Below are 26,398 nucleotides of genomic sequence, written 5' to 3' on the forward strand. Positions count from 1 at the left end.
ATGCACAACAGATTTTGGGGGGATACAGAGCATCTCCCCAGCCCCAAGATGATCCATTCTGTTGCTTAATGTCCTTTTCAACAGGACTCACATAATTACGTTATTTCAGAAATTAGTATATTGAAGCATTGTGTGTTTGCCCTGAAAAACTTAAAACTTCTTCAGTTCAGATAACAAAGATGACATAATCAGCTTGATTTCCCTTTTATTGTCTTGGTCAATGACTATAACCTTGATGGCCTAGCTCTTAGGTGTATTTCCTTACTCTTTCTTTTGCACCCGTGGTTCTCAGACTTGGGGTGCATCAGAATCACCTGGGGGGGAGCTTGTTAAAAATGCAGATACCCAGGCCCTACCGCAGATTTGCTGAATCATAATCTTTTGGAGGTTATGTGGCTTTTATAGTTTAACTTTATTTTTTAATTCTATTGATGTGCCTTATTGTACGTTGCCGTTGCCTCAAATCCTCAACATACCTGAGCCAGAGGAACCACAAATGGCTTTGTGCCCAGGAACCAGGTACCGAGGCATATAATGAGCTCCTGAGTCCAACTTCAAGGGCAGACTCTGCATTTCACAGGCAGTTAAAGGAGGGGCCGTAAACTATTCAACACATTGTCAAAGGCTGAACCACCCCAATTCAATCCCAATGGCCAAAGTGAATGTGGCCGGTCCTCACTGGAATAAAATGGTGCCAACCCATCCCCCCTCAAGGCCGGGAGGTTCACTGGTGGCCCAAAGGGATTAGACTTTAGATCCACCCCCACCCTCCCTATGCCCACAAGCCTTGGAGGGTGGGGTGGGACACGGAGGAACAGGTCCAAGTCCTCTTGGAAGCAGATTTCCCTCCAAATTCTCCTGTCGCCCAGCCCTGTCTCCCAGGCAGAAGCCACAGCCTCTGTTGGGCAACCGACTCAAAGTGTGGCTGTGCCATCTCCTCTGTCATCACCATCCCCAATTAGCAGCTACCCAGGGCCCTCAAGGCTGCCACTCCTACGGGCTCTTCTAATTGTGTTCTAAGCGGTCATACATAACAGGCTTTGGGGCTGACTGACATGTTTTCTTGGAGCCTAAGAGTCAGGACCAGGAGAAAGAAGTATGCCTCACATTCAACATATATGTTTCCTCTAACCTCCCACACTGCAATCTAGAATAGGCCCCCAGCTTGGAAACAAGGCGCTTCCCTCCAGAACGCCCGCCCATTAAGCCTCCCCTGCAGGCATCCTCCACCTGGCAAAGACGCGCAGGTGACTGCAGTGTCTTCATGGGTGAAATGGGGATGACAATGACCTCATACATTGTGATGAGCATTAAATACACCTGACCAATGCCTAGAACAGCATCTAGCACGTGGTAAACACCAGTAAATATGATTTTAATTTTAGCTCCCTGGGCTTCAGTTTCCTCAGCTGTGAAACTAAAATAATACTTATCTCTCAGGACTTGTGAGTAAACTTAATTAAGAAATACGAGAACACTTAGCACAGAGCCTGGCATATCTTAGGTGCTCAGAGAATGATGCTCAAATCAGACAATAAATATCATGATTCAGAACATAGTCATCCATGGTCTCCTGATGCCCTTTCCTGCCTCTCAATATCCTGGAAAATCACCTCTACCCACAGAGAAACAGAGTCCATAGAGCAGTCAACTGGCTCCCCAGGGAAACTGGGCTGGCCGGATTGGCACATTCCTGCCTTATCTTGGCAAGTTCAAGCTTTGCCTCTGGAGCAGAGTGAGAAGCCACCAGGCTGTGTCTCAGCTCGTCAGGATCCAGGACAGCCAAGGGACGGACTGTCTCCCTGAGGCTGCCTGCCACCACACCCTTTCCCCACGCCTCTTCAAGCCAGGAATTCTGCACGGACTCCTGCCAGTAGCTGATCTTCCAGGCTGGCAAGGCTCAGATATGCACAGAGAAGGGTCTCCAGGTAAGCAGAGCTCTCTACCCGGGTCCCTGGGTCCCTGCCAGGTGGACCCACCTCAGGAGGAGACCCAGGGGAGTTGCCAGGAAAGCACAGCCAGGCAGGGCTGAGATCACAATGATCGGCTCTGTGTGAGCCGAACTCGGCATCCTCCCTGACCATCTGCCCTTACCACCCTGCACTGTTCTACTTGCCTGCATCCTCCCAGGACAATAAACCCAGGAAGAGAGAGGCAGCAATGTCTTGTTCAGTGTTGTGTTTCTGCAACTACAAGTGCTCAATAAATATGAGAGGAATAAATGAACAGGGTTGCCCACTTGAACTCAAAGATGAACACGATGCAGTCCCTCCTCCGTGTAAGAAACACCAAAGAGTTGAAGAAGAAAGAAATTACCCAGTGCCCACCTTTGCAATTCTCATTTCTAAACTGCACATTCCATGCATCTTCTCTCCCATGCTCCCACAGGGCAGGGCTGTTGTGTGGAACTTCTCTTTACCACCCCCTCCCCCAGGACACTTATCTTCACCCAGGGTGCACAGAGGGCACTTGGACACAGACTAAACTCAGCTCAGGACAGAGGCATGCATAATCTTCCAGAACATGCCCATTCAGACTTAAGCAGTCACTCTGTTCTGGAAGGAATTTTCCAACAGATCCCTGGGCAAGTAGGAAGCAAAGTAATTTGATTAAAACCCCATTTCCCCTCCATCCTAGGAAATATCTGACCAAGCTGGGACAGGGGCCAGGACTATCTACAGGTTAGGTGTCAAGCCTTCCAAGGGCGCTGCCCTCAACAGCTGTTTTTCACTATATTGCAGGGTTAAATCACAGGAGAGAGGAAGGACTGTCCCCTCCCATTGCACAGTTGAGGAAACCCTGGGAGCAGCTTGCCCAAGGTCTCTAGAGGAGTTTACACCAGAGCAGCTCAAGACCCACATCTCTCTGCTCCTATTCCAGTGCCCTTGCACGATGGCAAGAATTTTCAGACTTTTTCTAGAAGAAGAGCCCACTTTATTTCCATTTGTAATTAAAAAAATTTTTTTTTATCTGAATAATACACACGAACATGACTAAATAAAAGTCAAATCTTATAGAAGGCCTTGGAATGGAAGCAATAGCCCCATGCCTAATCCCTTTCTTCCTGCCCCAGCTCTGGCAACCACTTTTAAGCCTTCCATATTTAAGAATGTTTTTTTCAAATAAATCTTAGATATATATTTGATATTCAAACTAGATCAAAGCAAATATGCTTTGATTGAAAGGGGGGTGGGGCAAAGCACCTGCTTGACTCCTGTACAAGTGCTCATGCACACATATCCGTGCCAGGCCCGAGGGCTGCACCTCAGGGCTCAGTGCGAAAAGCGCACCACTACGTCATGCTTCCCCTTACATCACAGCCCCCAGCCTTTACTGGAGGTCTGCTATGGAGACAGACAGAACTGTCTCCCTAAACAGACACACCTGAACCAAGAATACCTGATTTTGTCCCCACAGTTCCTCCCACACCCAGACTCCTGATGTATCACCAACTGCAGTAAAACAGACTTCTGTAGGATTGAGAAAACCTACTCGACCAAAAGGGGGAAGAGCGAAATGAGACAAAATAAAGTGTCAGTGGCTGAGAGACTCCAAACAGAGTCTAGAGGTTATCCTGGAGGTTATTCTTACGCATTAAATAGATATCACCAAGAGGGGAGGGGCCAAGATGGAGGTTTAGCAATGTGCGCGTTTTAGTTCATCCTCCAGAAGAACTACTATATAACCAGAAACAGTACAGAACAGCTCCGGGAGCCACGATAGTGACTGGACACACAGCGTACCCCAGTCTGGACCAGTTGGACCGGCTGCGAGTCTCCGGAACCGTGAGTTCCCCAAGCCACGATGGCCGGCGTCCGGCGCCCCTCCCCCACAAGCAGCTTCTCGGAGGGAAAGGAACGAGACTCTAACAGTAGCAGGGACTGAGTCCAACCAAACACCAATTGTGGCATTAATAAACAAATTCTGACTACTAAAAATAGGCCCCCAGCTCAGGCGAAACTGGTCAAGGCAGAGGTTGCTTATTGGACTAACTGAAAAAGAGGAAAGGGGACGAAACAGGTTTTTGTGGCTGTTTCTACGGAAGCTTGGCTGCCTCTGGATTCAGTGGTGGGACTACTCGGGCTGCAACTGCCCCAGGAATAGGCAGAAACAGACTGCTTTCAGGGCTATCTCCCACGTGTGCCTTCTCCAGGGGAGGGGTGAAGCCCAACTTAGGTGGAATCCCTCTCTCAAGGAATTCAGACCCCAGGGCTTGGCAATTTGAAGCCATTAAAATCAGCCTACAACCTCTCCTCTGTCTCTACCACACCCCCAGCAGGGAGAGCCTTCCAAAGTTAAAGAAGCCACAACATCTTTTGCTGGTGGGACCCGCAGACAGACAAGCGCCACATACTGGGCAGGATAAGAAAAACAGAGCCCAGAGACTTCACAGGAAAGTCTTTCACCCTGCTGGGTCTCACCCTCAGGTAAAACTGATGCAGGTGACTCCTTCCCCCTGATAGGAGGCCAGTTTAGTCTGGGAAAACCCGGCTGGAGTCTGTAATACCTATGTAGACCCTCCTAAGGGTGGGGAGGGAAAAGGCACCTTACAAGCAGGACAAGAAACAAGAAAACAAGAACTGAAAAATTACCCTCTGTTAAACAAAACTTAAGCTAGAGGCCCAGAAAAAGCTGAACTGAAGGTCAAAGAACAGATAGACAACAAACTCATCTAGCAAGAAAACCCTAGGTAAGATAAGTGAAAGCAATCTCCAGAATAAACTAATTAAGGTAATTAAATGTCTAGACACCAGCAAAAAATAACAAATCACACCAGGAAAATAGAAGATATGGCTCAGTCAAAGGAATAAACCAATAGTTCAAATGAGATACAGGAGCTGAGACAACTAATTCGGAATATACGAACAGAAATGGAAAACCTCATCAAAAACCCAATCAATGAATTGAGGGAGGACATGAAGAAGGCAAGGAATGAACAAAAAGAGGAAATGGAAAGTCTGAAAAAACATATCACAGAACTTATGGGAATGAAAGATACAGTAGAAGAGATGAAAAAAACAATGGAAACCTACAATGGTAGATTTCAAGAGACAGAGGTTAGAATTAGTGAACTGGAGGATGGAACATCTGAAATCCAAAAAGAAACAGAAACTATATGGAAAAGAATGGAAAAATATGAGCAGGGACTTCATATTATCAGGGAATGATAATATGAAGCGCACAAATATACGTGTTGTGGGTGTCCCAGAAGGAGAAGAGAAGGGAAAAGGAGGAGAAAAACTAATGGAAGAAATTATCATTGAAAATTTCCCAACTCTTATGAAAGACCTAAAATTACAGATCCAAGAAGTGCAGCGCACCCCAAAGAGAATAGATCCAAATAGACGTTCTCCAAGACACTTACTAGTCAGAATGTCAGAGGTCAAAGAGAAAGAGAGGATCTTGAAAGCAGCAAGAGAAAAGCAATCCATCACATACAAGGGAAACCCAATAACACTATGTGTAGATTTCTCAGCAGAAACCATGGAGGCAAGAAGACAGTGGGATGATATATTTAAATTACTAAAAGAGAAAAACTGCCAACCAAGAATTCTATACCCAGCAAAACTGTCCTTCAAAAAATGAGGGAGAAATTAAAACATTTTCAGACAAAAAGTCACTGAGAGAATTTGTGACCAAGAGACCAGCTCTGCAAGAAATACTAAAGGGAGCACTAGAGACAGATACTAAAAGACAGAAGAGAGAGGTGTGGAGAAGAGTGTAGAAAGAAGGGAAATTTAGATATGACATATAAAATACAAAAGGCAAAATGGTAGAGGAAAGTACTACCCAAAGAGTAATAACACTAAATGTTAATGGACTGAACTCCCCGATCAAAAGACATAGATTGGCAGAATGGATTAAAAAACAGGATCCTTCTATATGCTGTCTACAGGAAACACATCTTAGACCCAAAGATAAACATAGCTTGAAAGTGAAAGGTTGGGAAAAGATATTTCATGCAAATAACAACCAGAAAAGAGCAGGAGTAGCTATACTAATATCCAACAAATTAGACTTCAAATGTAAAACAGATAAAAGAGACAAAGAAGGATACTATCTACTAATAAAAGGAACAATTCAACAAGAAGACATAACAATCATAAATATTTATGCACCAAACCAGAATGCCCCAAAATACGTGAGGCAAACACTGCAAATACTGAAAAGGGAAATAGACACATCTACCATAATAGTTGGAGACTTCAATTCCCCACTCTCATCAATGGACAGAACATTTAGACAGAGGATCAATAAAGAAACAGAGAATTTGAATATTACAATAAATGAGCTAGACTTAACAGACATTTATAGGACATTACACCCCACAACAGCAGGATACACCTTTTTCTCAAGTGCTCATGGATCATTCTCAAAGATAAATAGATATCACCTTTTTAGTTAAGGTGTAATGGAGAGGCTGGAGGGAAGTGCCTGAAAATGTAGAGTTGTGTTCCAGTAGCCATGTTTCTTGAAGATGATTGTATAATGATATAGCTTTCACAGTGTGACGGTGTGATTGTGAAAACCTTGTGTCTGATGCTCCTTTTATCTACCTATTGACAGATGAGTAGAACATATGGGTTAAAAATAAATAAATACTAGGGGGAACAAATGTTAAAATAAATTAAGTAGATTGAAATGCTATTTCAATCTAACAATGCTAACAGAAATGAATTTTTTTCTGTTTTCTTTTTATGTCTTTTCCTAATTGATGCAAATGTTCTAAGAAATGATCATGATGATGAATATACAACTATGTGATATTTACTTTTATTTATAAAATTATATTTAATTTTAGCTCCCTGGGCTTCAGTTTCCTCAGCTGTGAAGCTAAAATAATACTTATCTCTCAGGACTGTTGAGTAAACTTCATTAAGAAATACGAGAACACTTAGCACAGAGCCTGGCATATCTTAGGTGCTCAGAGAATGATGCACAAATCAGACAATAAATAACATGAGTCAGAACAGACATTGTCATCTATTGTGAGTTACTGAATATATATCAAGAATGGGATGATCATATGGTAAGAACGTTTGTGTTTGTATATTATGTTGAATAAAAATAAAAACAAAACAAAACAAAACAGACCTCTGTAAAAACTCAGGTTTTCCCTAAGGCTCAGGCTGTGGCTGGAGGGAAAGAAATAAGGGAATAATACAAGTGTGCCACAGCTAATAAAAACACAGATAACTAACAGCTAGTTGGATTGGCAGTCATGTACACCTTAAAATGAATTTGTTTAATTAGACTGCTTTCCTACCAACCAGCAGCATACAGTTATGCTAGAAAAAAAAATGGAAATTTTGATGTGAGGAAGGAAGGGGTAATGTTGGGGATGAGGGAGAACTCAGGCTCTTAAGGAGAAGGCAGAAGGAGATGGACCCAGCATTGGAGATCTTTGGGGTGTGGGTTGGTTTGAAAGGATGTATATATCCTAGAAAAGTCATGTTTTAATCCTATTCCCATTTTATAAAGGCAGCCGTTTCTTCTACTCCCTATTCAGTATTGTATGTTCGAAACTTTAATTAGATTAAAGTTAAAAACTCAATCAAGAGTGGCTGTTAAGCTGGATTGGGTGGAGATGTGTCTCCACCCATTCCAGGTGGGTCTTGATTAGTTTACTGGAATCCTATAAAAGAGGAAACATTTTGGAGAAAAGGAGAGATTCTGAGAGAGCAGAAAATGACATAGCCACGAGAGGCAGAGTCCGCCAATCTTTGGAGATGAAGGAAAATGCCTCCCAGGGAGCTTCATGAGACAGGAAGACAGGAGAGAAAGCTAGCAGATGACATCATGTTTGCCATGAGCCCTTCCAGCTGAGAGAGAAGCCCTGATTATGTTCGCCATGTGCCTTCTCACTTGAGAGAGAAACTCTGAACTTCATCAGCTTTTTGAACCAAGGTATCTTTCCCTGAATGCATTAGATTGGACATTCCTATAGATTTGTTTTAATTGGGACATTTTCTACAGCCTAAAAACTATTAAATTGCAGTTTATTAAATTCCCCTTTTTAAAAGCCATTCCATTTCTGGTATATCACATTCTGACAGTTAGCAAACTAGAACAGGGTTCTAGAGGGTAGGACACTAGGAGCCTGGCAAGTTGGGAATAGGGGAATGGCAGAAATTCTGAATTCTTTGTTTACTCCTCAGAGCCTCCCTTCTTCAAAACACTTAAGTCAACACTCTTCAACCACCTCTACTACTTGCCCTCACCCATCCCTGCAAAAGTTTAGGAATGTACTGGATTTTGCAGTGCTGCCTCATCAGATGAGGAAGGGGTAACTGGCTCCTTCTACTATCTCCAGATCACTGTCTAGCCATAGGAAATGCGGCTTGCCACCTAAAAAGGACAGTTGTTATACCATGATGGTGCAATCTTCCTTCTCCTTCCTGCAGATAGGGCTCGAGAACTCACAATGTACATTTTCTCCCCCTGAAATTCAGTGTAAATATATATCCCAGGATGACAACAGCCTCTTCCTATCAGATGGGGCTGGGAAGGAATTGGGGACATTGATCAGCAATCATATCTCCTAGCACATCTTCCTGGAAATCTTCCACCATTGCCTAAACAGGTCAGCAGTGTGTCCTACTCCCCCCAGGGCCCTGGGCTGCACTTTACCTCTCCTCACCACTGGACATTCACCCAGAGAACATTGCTCTTCAAAGTGTGGCCCACAGACCAGCAATACTGACATCACCTTGGAGCTCGTTAGAAAGCAGAATCTCAGACCCTGCTGAAGAATCTCAGAATCTACGTGTTATTACAACTCTCAGGTGGTTCACGTACATATTAAAGTTTGAGTAGCGTTGCTTTAGAAAATACTACAGCAAGACTCAAACCCACGGCTTAACAGAATCCATTCTAAATTCCCTTCTGTTCTGGACACTCTTACTAAAAATTTGGACCTATGAGACTATTTTCTTGCTTTGGTAAAGGCAGTATCATAAGCAAACTCAAATGAATAAATATCTATTGAATGACTGCAGTGTAATGAAAAACTTGGCTCATCTTTGTCTCCAGTTCCTGGAGAAGCAACCTCTGAATCTTTGAAATTTCCTGTGTTAGGAGAGTCTCATGGTGGCCCCAGGACCATACCTGAGAGTTCATATGCTAATGAGATGACAGGGAAAGCCTAAGCAAACCTACAGTCTCAGGCTGGGGTGGCCCTAAGAGAAAATCATGTGATTAGGAGGTTGGGGCTTTAAGCCAACTCATATCATAAGCCTGGCTTCCCTGACCTCTCAATCTCTTGGAAGGCAGGGAGTCTGCAGATTGAGTTCAACCACGCAGATTTCATCAATCATGTCTATGTGATGAGGCTCCGTATAAACTTGGGACCCTTGAAGTCCCAGTGAACGCCCATCATTGAGAGAATTCACTGCTGCTGCATCCACATGGAAAGCACACGAAGGCTTTTGTTTGAGACCCTGTGAGGCCTCGCTCTATGTGTCTCTTCTTTTGGTGATTTCTTATTTGTATCCTTTTTTTACTTTTTCCTTCTCTTTTGGGTGCATGGTCAAGTTATTCCTGTCCTTTTCCTAGAATGAAGATATAATCCTAAAGTATTGAGCACTCAGTGAGTTCTGTGAGCTGTTCCAGCAAATTTGTCAAACCCAAGAGAGTGGTGGAAACCCGGAATCTGAAGTCAATTGGTCAGAAGTGCGTAGCCTGAGTGCCTGAACTTGAGACTGGTGCCTGCAGGGCAATCTTGTAGAGGACTGTCCCTCACCCACTCCAGGTCGTTAAGAGTCAGAATTGAATCGGATCGAGTGACATGGCAGGCTTCGCAGTTGTTAAAAGGTTTTTTGAAAACCTTTCTCAGACTCCTTCTATGATTAATCATAAGTAACACTTGAAGAGTAGCTTTATGATTCACAAAGTAGTTTCACACAAGTTCTTTTATTCCATATTCACAAATTCCCTGGGAAGTTCCTATCACAGATAAGGAAATAAGCTCAGTAGCACAAGCATTTCTCACAGCAATTTGCACAGAACAGTCAATAAATAATTTTTGGATTAATTACCTAATTAATGGGTAGATGGATGGATGATCAACTGACACTTTTATCAAAACATGTTTTCTCGTCTATCACTGGAAAGACCAGTAAAGTGAGCTAGAGGTACAATATAGAGGAAATGGCCTGAGACTGTCTTACCCCTAAAATATAGATTCCTGATATCATCTGGTTTTTTTCTAATCTGCCTATATTTCCTCAATTTAAAAAGTCTCTATCACACACACACACACAATTCCATTTAACAGAGGAGTATAGTAAACTGAAGTTTATAGAGTGAGACCATAAAGTACTATGTCTGATTGTCTCATATGTTTGCAGACTGGCACAGAAGGCAATTCTCAAAAAGGAGTTTCAAAACCATTTTCAACATTGACAAGCATCCTTGGAAGAGTCTTCTATTTATTTAAAAACAACAATTGCTCAATATTTTGTAATTATACCTTGATCTCCTTACAAAGACTTTTCACTATTTTTTAAACTAATAGCTAACATTTCTTTCTTTCTGTATTCTAGACGCTGTTCTAAAATGTATTCCCCCACTCATAACAGGCCTGTGAGAGAGGTATTATTATTATTAGTCCCTTTTTACAGAAGAAGTCACTGGGGCACAGAGAGGGGAAGGAATTTTCCAAAGTCACACAGCTAGGAATGCATAAAGCCAGAATTTGAACCCAAAAAGGCTGGCTCCAAAGCTGTACTCTTAGCCCTTGATTAGCTCATCAAGGTGGTGGGAAATTCATGTGAAACTGAGTTGGTAGTCTGGGAGAGATGATGAGATAGAATGCCGGGTTCTTGTAGATTTTCAAAGCCAAACAGCACCAAGCTTGGCCCATTCTTGACCATCACCATAGGTTGCTGGGAACTTGACCATCAGAGAGAAATCAAGCTGAATTTCTACTTATTAGTTGTCCCATCCCCAAAGAAAGTTCACCTGCTGACCCCTCAATGTCCTTCCTACCTCACAAGTAATTGCAGACTTTTAGGACAGGCCTATCTAGTCCAAGCATGTATCCTGGGCCCCTAGAGGCACTCATCTACTATAATATGTTCTTCCAGGAACAGGACTATCTGGGCCCTGCTGCCAGCTCCCTTGAAACAACTGCCATTCTTGGAAACAGTCATAGTTCTCTAAGTTTCAGTTTCCTGTTCTGTAAAATGAGGGTAATACTGGCTAGGGGAGCCCGCTATGAAGCTCAAATGTGACAATGGAAGTGAACACACCTTGCAAACTGCAAAAGGCTGCATGAATGCATGGAATCATACGTCAGTTCCGTCAGAATAGGCAGCTATTTGTAGGACTTCAGGGGGTATTTGTTCCCACAATAAACCCACTGCCTGTCATTTCATTTTTTTTATGATAAAATCAAACAACACACCAACACGAACATTCTTAACATATGAACATTCCGTACTTGGTGTACAATCAGTGGTTCACAATATCATCACATAGTTGTATATTTATCACCATGATCACGTCATTTCATTTTTAAAGCATCATTCCTTCAAGTCCTGGGGCTTTTTAACAGAGGATCATCTAGTAAATGAAAATAATGGCAGAGGCCGTTTTTATTTATGTGTGTGTGTATGTGTGTATTTGTTTGTGGGACCTGGAGTAGGGAGGGGTGCTACAGGGTTATGAATGAATTTTTATCACCTTAGGCCCAAAGCAGGGATTAGCAGGAATGGAACATAGGCCTGGAGACTGAGGAGGGGTAGGATGGGGTGCAGTAAGGTGAGATGGGGGGAAACTAGCCTCAGTGGCATAGAAGATAGAAACAAACCCCTCTGGTTTCTCTCTCCTGCTCCTGAAGCTGGCGTGGATCCAAATGACATCTCCACATTCTGTCCCTCTTCAGTGACTTTGTGAGGAAAAATCTGGGACACTGATACCTTCAATGGGCGTGAAATTCATCACTGTCCATAGCCAGCGCCATCGCTCTGGCAGAATGACACATACTTTATCAACTGTAAAATAAGGTCCTTTGGGAGTATCCCAACACTTTCAGCATCACCAGGATTCCCCTTCTTTTTGCAGATCCACAGCAGAGTTAAGCAACCTGGATTCAACCTCCTGATGGATCCAGAGAAAATCAGCCATGCTCCCTGGGCTTTAGTTTTCATTTTAAATCAGATGACTGAACTAGATCCAGGGTCTTTGAACTTCTTAGCGACGAAGTGCAACATGTAAAATACACGAAAACAGAAATGCTAGGGTGGAGGGCCCCACATCTGCGGTGGCCCAGGGGGACCCTGAGCTCTAAGGAACAGAACTTTGAAAATCACTGGGACAGAGAAGATTAAGGAGACATGAAAACTAAGTTCAATGTGGTATCCTGGATGAGGTCTTGGAACAGAAAAAGGACAATGGAAAAATTTTAATGGAAAAATTGGTGAAATCCAAGTAAAGCCTGGAGCTTAGTTAGTAGTAATGTATTAATGTTGGTTTCTTAATTTTGACAAAGGTACTACTGTTATATAAGATGTTAATTAACTTTAGGGGAAATTGGATAGCAATATACAAGAACTTTGTACTATCTTTGCAATTTTTTTTGTAAATCTAAAATTATTTTAAAATAAAAAATGCATTAGGAAAAAATGAGGTTGATAATAGCATCTGTTGTAAAGATTGAATGAACTAATTTAAAGGGCTTAGACTAGTATCCAATGCATAGTAGATTCTCTATAGGTATTAGTTATTATTATTATTATTATTACTACTACTATTACAACTTTCTGCTGACCCAGAAAATAGTCCCATAGCCTCACATCAAAGATGCATCATTCAAGTATCTTAGAACAGCTAAAAGTAAAAACCCAAAATTGTGGAATTGTAACCCATACCAAACTCTGAAATCTTTTCTACAACTAGTTGTTGTGCTTTGGTTTTTGTCTATATGTTATTTTTCATAAAAAGAAAAAAAAAGGCCAATTGCAATGATAAAAAATTATTTATTTCTTCTAACCTCCAAAATTCTGGAGGAGCTAGAAGGAAAAATCTGAGATGATGGTATGGTAGCCCATGACAAACTCTGGGATCTGTCCTGTAACTACTTGTTGAAGAGCACTTTGAAAACTATTGCTTTTTTTCTTTCTTTGTTTTGTATATATGTTATATCATACAATAAAAAAATTCAGACAAAAAAGATGTATCATTCACTCCAGAGGCTTTAAACCTCATTTACTTTTTCCCATACTGATTTCCTGAGAGAGGAAAAGAAAATAGGTTTATTGTAATGTTTACAAATATTTCAACGCCTGTGACCCTGAGACTGAGAAGCGTGTCCTTACAGTAAGGTTTCTGAATCAACTTGGGGTCAAAGCGGTCCTATAAAAGTTTTTGTCTAATTTCATTAAAAATGATTTTTTTTTAACCTCCACAATTATCAACTCATGGCCATCTTATTTCATTTATACCCCCCCTAACCTCCCTTACCTTACTGGATGATTTTTAAGGAAATCTGGATATCATATCATTTCATGTATAAATACTTCAGTATGTATCTCTAAAAGATTGACTTTTTTAAAAACTATAATCACAGTACCTATCATGCTTTAAAAAGCTAACAATAATTAGTTGATATCATCAATATTCAGTCAGTGTTCACATTTCCCTAACTATTGTATCCTAAAGGCTTCTTACAACTGTTTTCATCAAATCAAAGTCTAAATAAGGTTCATATCTTGTAATTGATTGAAAATGTCCATTAAGTCTCTTTTCATCTCTAGAGTCTCTTTTCTCTCTCTCTCTCTCTTTCCTATTCCCTATTTTTCTTACAAATCTTTTGTTGAAATTCTGGGTCTCTTGACCTGTCTACTTTCCCACAGTCTGGGTTCTGCCCTTCACTGCCCCATAATGTCTTTTAACAAGCTCCGCTGTGCCCTGCATTTCCTGTAAATTAATAGTTGGATCTAGAGCCTTGATTAGATTCAGGTTTGAGGTTCCGGCAAATTCTCCTTCATGGGTGGTACTGTGCTTCCATCAGGATGTACATGATATCCGACTCTGATATCAGCAGCTTTGGATGACCAATACCTACATCCATTGATTCAATAAGGGGAGCTCAAGTTTTTAAAAATTCATCATCATCATCATCACCCATGACCTGCCCCAAGCTGGTACCTTTGCCTGGAAGGAGCAGCTTCACTTAGACAAAAAAAAGATTGTTCAGAGAATGTTGAGCTCCTTAGAGGGATACATACAGAATTTTTTTCCAAGAAATTGCTGTCCCTTTGCACAAGGTGGAGGTGGGCTCTGCTAGGCTGCAATAGAACCTGCTGGCTGGTTTGGTGGGGTCTCCCTGCTCAGCTTTCATCTCATCCATCTCCCAGTGGGCCCCCGGGTTTGGCAAGTGGGCTTTAATTCTCGAAGGCTTTGGGATGCACACACAAACACACCGTGCACGGGCTTCAGCCAAGGAAGCAACCCAACAATCCTCTAACGCTGAGAGCCACACCCGCCATTCCAGCAGCCACAAGTTGTTCTTTGACCTCACGCTCTTGGCTTTGCTGCCAAAATCAGTGACGACTTCTCCTTCTTTCCTTTGGAACACTAATTCCTTCTACTTCTATAGCTCCTCTTAGATGAGGATTTTCACAAGCTTTCAAAACACTCTTATATAATCCTCCTAGCATGTCAGTGAGTAAGGAACACTCTCTCCCTATACAGGGAAACTAAGCCCAAGGAGCTCTGATGGCATACCTGCTATTCTGCTCTGCCCTAAGGCTTGCTCTTAAGGGTACAAGATTTTGCCCTTGAAAAGAAAAGACATGTCTCTAAGAACGTTCAACAGTGGAAGGGTCTTCATGTGGTCTGGAGGAAGCCAGGAGGTTCTTATCAGAAAGGGTATTCCAGTTAGCTCTCAGCAACCATCCTGCCTAGATTTTCTCAAACAGCAGCAATTTCAATTACTCTGTTCAACTTTCAGGTTCTGTGTGTGAGGCCGTGTGTTTTGATCATGGGGTTAATAAATATAGCCACCAGAGATATTAGAAACAAGCAGAAGCATTATCCTCCCCTGACCCAAATCCCAGCTACTGACCCAGGAATACCACATGCAGTTCAGCAGAGGCGTGCAGGTGCTGGAGAAGGTGTGGGAAGAGATGCCTGAACTGACCCAGGAGGTGGGAGGGCAGCTGTGTCCCCTCCCAAGATGGGAATGGGCTTGTACAAATCTGCCCAGAGTCCCTCATGCTTAAGGCCAACAGCAAACACTGGGAGATAGATGGCCAAGGTGGGAGTGGGAGGGAGCAGAAAATGAGAAATGATCTGGCCCACGACGTGGGGGAAATGAACACAAGAACTGGATCCAGGAACAGAACCAGTGCCAACCCAAACAAAACTGCAACAGGGGTGAAACCAGCCTGCCCAGCATTGTGCACCCTGAGCCATCTCCTATGGGCCTGCCCGGGCACCCCGGCACTCTTTGGAGGGCTGTAGGTCCAGCCCACACTGAGTGACCCCAGACTACCACACCGATGAACCAGGCTTCCCCAGGCCCCCGGGCCCTTCACTGCCACAACAGCCCCTGCCACTGAGGTCTGTACTCACCTGAGTTCTGACATGCTTAGCTTTTGCCAAATTACTCAGAACCAGCCAGAGTCAGAGATTTGGCCCTTGACATCAGAGGCCGTAGGTCTCCACGTTGGTTGGTGGTCAAGGGACAGAAGACACCAAAACAGACTTTTCTTTCCTCATACCATGTCCTGGTCTAAAAAGTGTCAGCTGTTGGTGATCCCCAATTAAGGATGTGCAGTTTCAGCACTTACATCAGAACTCCCAAGAAAAGTCATAACTTCCCAAAACTCCATTCCGGCCCCCTCTGAAGCAGGGCAGAATCAACCAACGAAAGTTGCCCAAGATCCCTCAGGATGCCAATAAAATTTGGCAAACCTGGAAATAAAGGCAACTTCTCACCATCGCCCTCACTTTCCAGATGGGGAAACCGAGGCCCAAGAAAGGGAAGGGACTTGCCTGAGTCACCAATTCTCCTAGGCAGTGACAGATGCAGGGCCAGCAGGTGTCCTGACAGGCAGCCGGTTCTCTGTCCTCTCCACCCTGCCTCATGTTTCAGACAGCTCAGACTTGGTGCCTGCCCAGGCCTGGGGGCTGGAAGAGGATGAGGCCAAGTACAGATCACATCACCTCCCAGGCAGCCAAGAAGGAAGTGAACTATTCTTCTTCCCTCCCACCTGCAGGTAGCCTGGCTCCAGGAAGCCACTGAAAAATGCAGGGTGGCTCAAACCTTGCTCAGAAAAACCTCCACCAGCCAACAGGAGGGGGAAATTGCTAAGGGCAGCAATAAGCCCATCTTCATTTCATCTTGCTCATTCCCACACAACCCTAACTCACCCTCCAAATGACAAGAAGGTTTAGGATCCCCTCAGCCGGTAATGTGGCCTGCACTCAGTTTTCAGTGCCCCCTCCCCCCTCCCAATCTTCTCTCTGTTCCCTTATCTTGGCAACTATACCCTAAGCCCACCCTGCTCAAACCTGCCAAAGTTATCCACCTCCTCCTTGCTCCAACCAGAGCTTTCCATTTTCCAAGGACCACTTGGAAGCCTTCCCTGTCCACTAAGGCCCAATGTAATCTCTTTCCTTCCTCTAATCTCCCTGCCCCAGAGGAAGTTAGTGCTAGGAAGGAAGGAGGGCCTGCCCTGACCCCACACTGGGATTTCTCATACGCTCCAGTGGCAGCTCTGCTGTTGTCTGTTCTCCTGCATATTTACCTCATTTCTGTGATGTGTTTAACTGTTACGCTGATAAGGGGATCGAGAGTCCTACTTTTTGGCACATCTCATAAGCTGGAGCATGAGACAGTGCTTGAGACATAGCATTTAGCACCATATATCAAGAACCATACGTACCAAACATCCATCAATGGCTGAATGGATACATGGCAAAATAAAATGTGGCATAATCTATACAGTGCAATATTTTTCTCAATGAAAAGGAAAGAAGTAGTGAAACAGGCTATAATATGGTGAACCCTGGAAACATTATGTTAAGTGAAAGAAGCCAGGAACAAAAAAACACATATTGTATGATTCTATTTATATGAAAGGACTGGAATAAGCAAATCCACAGGGACAGAAAGTAGATTAACATTTGTCTTGAGTTAGTAGGGTAGAGGGCAATGGGGAGTGACTGCTAATAGGTACAGGGGTTTCTTTTGGGGGTGATGAAAATGTTCTAAAATGAACTTTGGTGATGTTCACACAACTCTGTGAATATACCAAAAGCCACTGAATTACCTACTTCAAATGGATGAATTGCATGGTTTGTGAATTGTATCTCTGTCAAGAAAAATAATACTCATTCACATGCTTTTACTTGGTAGTGTCAACTGTGCCTTACAATCAAGGTCCTTTACAGATTATAAAGCACGTCTACAAACATTAAGCCCAGGCTATGTGTCAACGTACCATGCAGTTGGTATTATCCCCATTTTACAGACAAGGAAGCTGAAGTCCGGAGTGAAAGTCACATTGCTAACTAGCTGTTGATCCAGTTAAAATGAGATGATTTAAAGTGCAGCGTCCTTGGGGAATCTGACCTATGAAAACCCTTCAAAAGAAAGAACACATTAAGGAACTGCTGTGGCAATTAGTTGTTCCGGATGCAATGGGTATACACATTAAAGTAATAAATAGGCCTACCATGGGGAACACGTTTATAAAATAACATCAAGTGAACATGCACAAAGAGTACATACAGTTTGACTACAATTTTTGCTTTGTTTTAAATACACTGTGTGGCCAAAATATAGTAGAGTCGCAAAAATGTGCTAGGATGATAAATACGTGAGTGAAAGTTTTCCTTTAAAAATTTCCCGTGCTTTTTTAACAGTGAAGAAAAGACAGCAAATAACACTTGAGTGGCTGCTCCCCAGCCAGCAAAGCAGTGTGATGTTAACGTCCAATCCAGGGAACTCAAGGGGAGGTCTCAGCAGGACAGGCCACAGGCTGCAGGGCCCTATAGAAGGCAGGGGAGGAAACAGCAGGACCCCCTTTTCGGGCAGCAGAGACTCTGCAAACCCACGATCTCCCTCCTCCTTGCCAAAAGGAGGAACAGGCTACTCAACTGCCTAAATCGGCCCGTAAGTTCAGACCAGAGACAAAGCACCAGAAGAAGCAGAGTCTGTTAGCCAGCGCCGAGATGAAAGCTGCCACCAAAGGCAATGTCCCTGCTAAGAGGCCGCCTGTCCTTCGAGCAGGGGTGAAAACTGTCTGCACTTGGGTAGAAACAAGAAGGCGTGGCTGGTGATGATTGCATGTGATGTGGACCCCTTGAGCTGTCTGTCTTTCCATCAGCCTTGTGTCATAAAATGGGGGTCCCCTCCTGCATCATCAAGGGGAAGGCCAGGCTGGGACGGCTCGTCTACAGAAAGACCTGCCTCACAGCCTTCTCACGGGTCACCATGAAAGGCAAAGAAGCAAAGCTGGTACAAACTCTCAGGACCAAGGACAATGAGATATGAGGAGATCTGCTGTCACTGGGGAAGAAATGTCTCGGGTCCAAAAATCTGTGACTTGCATTGCCAAGCTGAAAAAGGCAAAGGCTAAAGAACTTGCCACTAAATTGAGTTAAATGTACACATTTGACTTTTCTGTACATAAAAATTAAAATTCTTGATCCAACTGTGTGATGATATTGAGAATTGCTGATTGTATATGTAGAATGGAATGATATGTTAATATTTTTGTTTGTTTGTTTGTTGTTTTAATAAATTAATAAATTAATAAATTTAATAAATTAATAAATACAAAAATTAAAAAAAATTCTTGAGCACAGGAGAGGGGCTGGGGCAAAAAAAATTAAAATTGTTAAGAAAAATTCACTTCGGTAAATTTTAAAACATTTCTAATGTACAACATGAAAAAAAATAGTTAAATTATCACGTGGCTTCCACGTTGGACAGTGCAACTCTGAGTTCACAAAATATGTCTTTTAAAAAACAGTCTCTGGCCTCTCTCTCCAGCCAACACAACGAGCAGTCTCACCACCCTCCCCCTCTCTGCGTGGGACATGACTCCCAGGGGTGTGGACCTTCCTGGGAACGTGGGACAGGGATCCTGGAATGAGCTGAGACTCAGCGTCAAGGGACTGAGAAAAACCCTAGAATGAGCTGAGAATTAACATCAGGGGATTGAGAGAACCTTCTCGACCAAAGGGGGAAGAGTGAAATGAGACTAAGTGTCAATGCTGAGAGATTCCAAACAGAGTTGAGAGGTTATCCTGGAGGTTATTCTTATGCATTAAGTAGATATCACCTTGTTGTTCAAGATGTAGTGGAGAGGCTGGAGGGAACTGCCTGAAAATGTAGAGCTGTGTTCCAGTAGCCATGTTTCTTGATGATGATTGAACAATGATATAGCTTTCACAATGAGACTCTGCGAATGTGAAAACCTTGTGTCGGATGCTCCTTTTGGCTACTATATCAGCAGAAGAGTAGAACATATGGAATAAAAATAAATAATAGGGGGAACAAATGTTAAAATAAATTTAGTTTGAAATGCTAGTGGTAAATGAAAGCGAGGGGTAAGGGGTATGGTATGTATAATCTTGTTTTTCTCTGTTATCGTTTTATTTCTTTTTCTGTTGTGTTTTTATTTCTTTTCCTAAATCGATGCAAATGTTCTAAGAAATGATGAATATGCAACTATGTGATGATATTAAGAATTACCGATTGTTTATGTAGAATGGAATGATCTCAATGTTTTGTTTGTTAATTTTTTTAATTAATAAAAAAGTTTAAAAAAATGAAAAAAAAAAAAAACAGTCTCCATACAGTAAGTGCAAAGAAAAAAAAATTAACTTTCCTGCCAGCTTGAAAGCACTTTAACCTAAATGGCAGAAACTCAGACCATTCCTTGAAGAAGTACCAGGAAGCAGAAGCCCTCCTTCCTGCAGCCTCGTCCCAGCTTTGCTACTACCCAGGTTGGAGGGGAGCGAGGTGCTCTAGCTCCTTCCATAAAATGTAAACCAACCACTCAGACTTCCTCACACAGCTGTGGGGATACACTGCAAAGCTGTATGCTCAGGGCCCGTAGAAATGCTGCATAGAGGGCCCAGCCTCTCCAGAACATCATCTAGCTCCAGCCCCCTATCCCATAATATCGACAGCCCCTTCCAACATGAAAAAGTTAGAATAGCATAGTCCAAATACCCCTAAAGAGTGGGAGAAAGAGCAAAGGCGAGGGTGGAGTTATACAGAGAAGGTCGGTTTAACAAATGCGTATGATTACTTGTATCATTATATTGATATTTATTTGTCTCCAGTACCTTAGAGCAGCTAGAAGTAAAAACCTAAAATTGTGGAATTGCAACCCACGCCAAACTCTGCAATCTGTCCTACAATGAATTGTTACGATGAGCTTTGAAATGTATTGCTTTTTTGTGCATATGCTATTTTTCACAAAAAAGAAAAAAAATGTCGATTGTGATAATAAATGCACAGCTATATGATGATATTGTGAACCACTGATTTTTACACTTTGGGTGATGACATGGTATGTGAATGTGTAATATATAGTAATTAAAAAAAAGTGCTGCATAGACACTTTTTTTTTTTTGCCACAACCTCCCATCACTGTCATAGCGACCTCCCTGAAGTCCTCAGTAAGGGTCCTTTAACCATGAGGGCGGGGGCAGGCGCTGCTGAGAGGGAGGAGATACTGTAGCCAAGAGCAAGGGGAAGGGGAGAAAGTTTCAGGCAGCCATTATGTTATCATAAATTCAATAAAATATTCTACATGGCTTACATGCCCCATACAGCCAATGAATGTGATAAATTAATCTGCCAGCACTTCGACTTTGCAGAATTCATCTGACAACTATATTGATGCAAGTGTGGCACAAGAGTTTGCCCCTTTTCCTACTGCATCCTCAGTGCCGAGAACCATACTGAGCAGATAGTAGGTAAATAAACAGATGGCCTGCACAGTTGTTACAAAGAATGTGACATGTATGTTTGTGTGTGCTAATAAGGGAACATGCACAAGACTATAAAATCAAATTGCTGCAAAAATTTTTGGCCTACCTACATGTACACCGATCCAACCCCATCTACATTTTAAAAAATATGGAATATGCATACATATACTTGCATATGCACTGACAATTTCTGGAAGGACCTACAAGAAACTTAATAACAGTCACTTTTGAGGATTGGGACCAGAGGGGTTCAGGAGGATGGAGGGTGTGATCCTTTAAACACATTTTTTTTTTTTAATGAACTGGTGTTTCTTTTCAACTATAAAAATCAAACCTCATCATTAAAACTTCTATCTGGAAGGGTGCACGAGTGGTTCAGTGGTAGAATGCCCGCCTTTCATGCGGGAGACAGGTTTGATTCCTGGACCATGCACCTCCCAAAAAAACAAACAAACTTCTATCTGGAAGTGGCATGGCCAATAAAATATGTTTACAGAGAAAAATGTTTACACCATAATGTAACTGGGGGAAGCAGAATATAACTTATGTCTTTGGTAGACCATAATATAAAACAGACAAAAAAGAACGCATGGAAGAAAAGCCATGACATGGTCCCTCCCAGCCAGGCCCCTGAAAGAAGGCCGAGACCCCACCCAGCCCAGATCAACCCCCAGAAGGCAGCCAAGTCAGTAAGGAGGACCCTTCCATAGCCACAGAGGCCACCAAGCAGTCATCATAACATTCCAATGTTCCCAAAGTCAGACCAGTCCAACTCCCTCATTTCCGCATGGGAATATGGAGATGGGAGTAAACCTGCCTTAACTTCTGCCCAGGGCTGAGACATTTTCCTTCCGTTACTGAGATGTGAGGCTGGATGGCTGCAAGTCAGGAAACATTAAGTTTATCTGCGTTATCTGAAGAGTCCAGAAACAAACAGCTTAAACAACACCAGGTGCCTTTAAGACTTAGTAAAAGCAGAAAAATGAAACCAGGAGGGAGGCTTCCAGGCAGCCGAAATGTCTCTGATTACCTTGTGGGCAGTCCTACGGAAGCAAATACTTTAAGAAAACAGGAGTGTTCGCTGGGAGAAGGGGCAAGAATTTAAAAGTAAAGAACGTATGATCAGGAAGGGCCCTTAGATATCATCTAGTCCAACCCCCACATTGCCAGAGAAGGAATTAAGGCCAAGATAAGAATGCATTCCTTCTAAGAATGACTGCGGACCACGGAAGGAGGTTGCTACTAAGTGTCCAGAGCTACAGGTTTCTTGGTGGTGCCTGGTGAAGCAAACTGGATTTGAAAAATTATCCATTCTGGAAAAATACAGTTGGCTGAACATCACATCAGAGCAGAGGAAATAAGGACCCAGTCCCTGAAAGTGTTCTAGCCTCATGCAAATAAATCTTGATGCCACTGTGAGCAGATAGAAATCTCCCTCTTCAGTACTAATTAGTCATTTCACTTAGCAAATGGGAGAGGGCTCAACCTTCTGTGGTTGTGATTGGCAAAGGCTCCAATCTAGGACTCTGGGCCAGGAGGCTCAGCTGCCTGAGTCCTCGCTAAGGTTGCAGCGACACAAGTCAAATGTTTATTTTCTTACAATCAGGCTCCAAAATAGCCTTCACCCACCCCAGAGAACGTGACTCTTGGGAAGCGGAGTCAGCATCAAGATGGCCTTATGGAACTCTGCAGAAGTCCCCAGAGCTCAAAGCTCACGAACTTAGATCCAGACCTTTGGAGATCAGAAAATATCTGCTCTGGGGTAGCCATTTAACCCCCAAAGGCTGGAGGTTCCCAATATCCATTCACCAAGCTTCTAGCACCATGCACAGGAGCCTCCATAAGATACCCCACAGCTGATGTAATAGGGCTGACTGCCACATGGAAATCCAGTGTTCTGCTTGGGAGGCTGCTGGTGGTGACCAGTCACTTGATGGGGCCAGTTCTGGGAGCCATGGACAATGAGCAGTCCCTCAGGCAACACCTGTGTTGTTCAGTGATGAAGAGAAGGAGGCACCGTTTGGAGTGTCACCAGTGAAAAGGGGGCTTGAGGGTGACCTCCAACCACCAGAATTTGGGACAACCGATGTGGCCAAGGAGTCAGAAAAGGAAAGGCTGTTAACTAGATCTGCTCAAGAAAGAGTCCAGCATTCTGGTTTGTTTTCTTCACCATCCCCATTGGATAAAGGAGCCAAGGATAGAACCAAAACTGTTCTTAGCTTGTTTGATGAGGAAGATGATAAAACTGAAGCTCAAAACAGCACCCAAACTCTGCAGAAAGAAGTAGGAAAAAGTCCTGATCCTGCTGCCCACCCCAAGAGCACAGGTATCTTCCAGGATGAGGAGCGCCTTTTCAGCCACAAGCTCCAGAAGGACCCAGCTGTCAACCTCTTCTCTGGCACCAGAAAACCCAGGTTGTGACAGCCGAGTGCTGGGAGTCTGGGGATGAGGAAGACGATGATCTTTTCGATTCGGCCAAGTCCCAGCCTCTGATACCAGAAAAGAAGAGGGCAGTGAAAAAAGACCACTCTGTTTCTTCTTTCGAGAACCAGAAACAACCTGAATCTACTCCAAGTATCAAAGAAAAAAAAAAAACACACACACACATGGAAATAGGAAACACCTGAGGCAAATTTAGCAATTAACCCAGCAACCTTGCTGCCTTCAGCACCTCCCCAGATCTCCCGAATGAAGCCTGTTTGGCCAGAGCCACATGATCCTGAAAGGACCCATGATCTGGAGAGCGCACACATTCTTCCTGGGCTTGCAGAGGCCGGAGTGAGATTTGATTGTCCAGTTCAGGCAGACACCTTACATAGTGCAAACAAGAGCCGAGTCAAAGTGAGAGGGAAACGCAGACGGCAGACCCGAGCAGCTTGGTGGCTGGCTGCCCAGGCATCCAGCGAGACAGAGGACACGAGTGTCCTCAGAGGACCCAATGCAGTTAGGAGACACTGTGCTTTCACCGGATGGCTGTCAGACACTGCCCAGGGTCTGTGGAGAAGATGGCTCTGAGAAGGCTGAGGCAGCTGCCATTCTGACTTTGGAAGGTAGTTCTGTGACTGAAGTGGACAGAAGTCCCTTTGCAAAATCCCTGGGTCAGCCCCTTGGGGACAACCTTTTCGATTCTGGGGATATCTTTTCTAAAGGTGCTGGATCTCAGTACAAAACAAAAGCCAAGGAGAAGACTGCAGAGACTTTGCCCAACCAGCCAGGGGGAAGTAAAGGAAAGAGCTCCATTTTTCCTGCTCTAGAGGAGACAGGTAGTGACAATGATCTCTCAGTCCGTTAAACCAAAACCAGCAATGAAAATAAATCCCTTTCCTCTCCTGGAAGATGGAGATGCTCTCTTTACAGATCAGAGAAGTAAGAAGAATGGGTCAAAATCCAACAGTCAACAGGATGCTCTACAACACGGGTTATTTTTGAGGATGATATATTTGCTACAGAAGCAACTAAAGCATCACAAACAAACAAAGGAGAAGGAAAGAACACTGGAACCCAACTTATTTGATTACATTGATGTTTTTGCTGACCTAACTTTAAAACCAAAAGAAAAGTCCAAAAAGAAAGTGGAAGCTAAGTCAATATTTGAGGATGACACGGATGGTATCTTCTCCTTTGGTACCCAGGCTAAGACAACCAAACCAAAAAACCCATCTGTACAGATAGCATTTGAACAAAGCTCTGAGCACAAGGTGTCCAGCATATCTGATGACCCACTGAATGGCTCTGGAGGCCAGTAGAGCATTTGGGGCAGCCACACCACTCTTTGGCTAAAACCTGGAGTTAATCACGCTGTCTTATACACTTAGAGTCTTAACTGGATAACAAAAAGCAAATACCGAAACAACTCACTCACTCCTTCCTTACCCATTGTAACTATTTTTCTGCACCCATTTTAGCACTACAAAACAAAAAAAAATGTTTCACAAATGGAAAAAAATAGATTGCCTTATGGAGAAAAGTGTGGTCCATCCTGCAGTTTGAGTTGTTAGGAATACTCCCTGAGGGGGCACCAGTAATGGGGTTGAGGGCTGAGTGGCTCTGACCCTAACTTGTTCACAGGGAGACCCCTCATGTTGGTCCAGGCCTTGCCATGATCAGACATGATTCTTCAGAGACCTGAGGGCTGTTGGGACAATCATAGAATGTTCAACCTGAAAGGGACCTTGGAGAGCATCTAAGAGTCCAACACTCAGTTGTCCCAGAGGATGAAGTGAAAACCCTGGAAGTCAGTAATTTGCTCAGTCACCCAACAATTTAGGAACAGAAGTGGGACAACAACAGGGGCCCATAAACACTTTCCTTTGCCAGTTGAGTAGCAAAAGGGGCATCAGTAAGTGTTTACCAAAGGCCAGGTGCAATGTGCCACAGGAGTCACAGTTTCCTGCCTACAGGAAGGGTATATCTATTTGGTAAAACAAGACCTGACCCTTCAGAGAAGTCAATAATACTAAATAAACACAAGACATGCTGCAGTTGAGAGAGGGAGGATAAATTGCACAGATGCGTGGTACAGACAACCAAGACTGTAGTTAGGAAGACTCTTAGGAGGAGGTGGGCAGGGAAGGACGGAGAGATCCAGACAGAAGAAGAGAAGAAGAGCAGACCTTCGCAAAGTGGCAAATAAGGGGGAGGAGGCAGGACAGGGTACTGCAGTGGTCAGAGGCCTGTGCCAGCCATAGTCTGGCAGGTGAACAAACAGCCTGGCTGACCCAGGGGGCCCTGGATGCCAAGGACACTTTCTCGCCTGTCTATGCCTCATGGGACAAGAGAGCAGCATGTTCCAGGTGGGAATTACGGCTCTAAAATTCAAAAGCAGCTAATCCCAGGGCTCTGTGAGCTCTTTATACAACGTCCTCCCACGGCTGGTCCAGGGGACCAGGAACCATTTGACTACAAGGCTTCAGGAGCTGTGGGGGGAGGGGAAACAGCTGCTGTGGGCGCCCAGCCCAGCATGAGTGAGGACATTGACCCCTGTGGCCTCAGGCAACTCCAGGAGGGAAAAAGGGTGGGCAGGTAGAGTGGTTGAATAGTGACCCCCAAAGAGATATGCCCATGTTCTTACCCCCAGAACCTGTGAATGTGACCTTATTTGGAAAAAAGTATCTATGTAGATGTGATTAATTTAAGAATCTCCAGATAAGGTAATCCTGGATTAATTAGATGGGCCCTAAGTCCAATGACAAATGTCCTTATAAGAGTGACACAAAGGGACATTAGATGGACAGAAAAGGAGGGCATACAGGGACATATGGGGGAGAAGGTGATGTCAAGACAGAGCAAAAGAATGCCATGGATTAACAGCAGGCACCTGAAATTAAGAGAGGCACAGAATGGATTTCCCCTCAGAGCCTCCTCAAGAAATCAGCTTTGCCAACACCCTGTTTTCAGACTTCTGGCTTCCAGAACTGTGAGAGAATAAATTTTT

At 43.5% G+C, this 26,398-nt stretch overlaps 1 protein-coding gene and 2 pseudogenes across 3 annotated transcripts in view; 2 read left to right on the forward strand and 1 right to left on the reverse strand.

Annotated features, from left to right (window-relative positions):
* DAPK2 (death associated protein kinase 2) overlaps nt 1-26,398 on the reverse strand; it is a 157,654-nt gene that overhangs the window by 100,476 nt on the left and 30,780 nt on the right. The window lies entirely within an intron of this gene.
* LOC143656541 (large ribosomal subunit protein eL8 pseudogene) lies at nt 15,084-18,618 on the forward strand (annotated as a pseudogene).
* Nucleotides 21,839-24,710, forward strand: LOC143656542 (WASH complex subunit 2A pseudogene; annotated as a pseudogene).

Source organism: Tamandua tetradactyla, chromosome 14, assembly GCF_023851605.1.
Source record: "Tamandua tetradactyla isolate mTamTet1 chromosome 14, mTamTet1.pri, whole genome shotgun sequence".
Taxonomy (NCBI): Eukaryota; Metazoa; Chordata; class Mammalia; order Pilosa; family Myrmecophagidae; genus Tamandua; species Tamandua tetradactyla.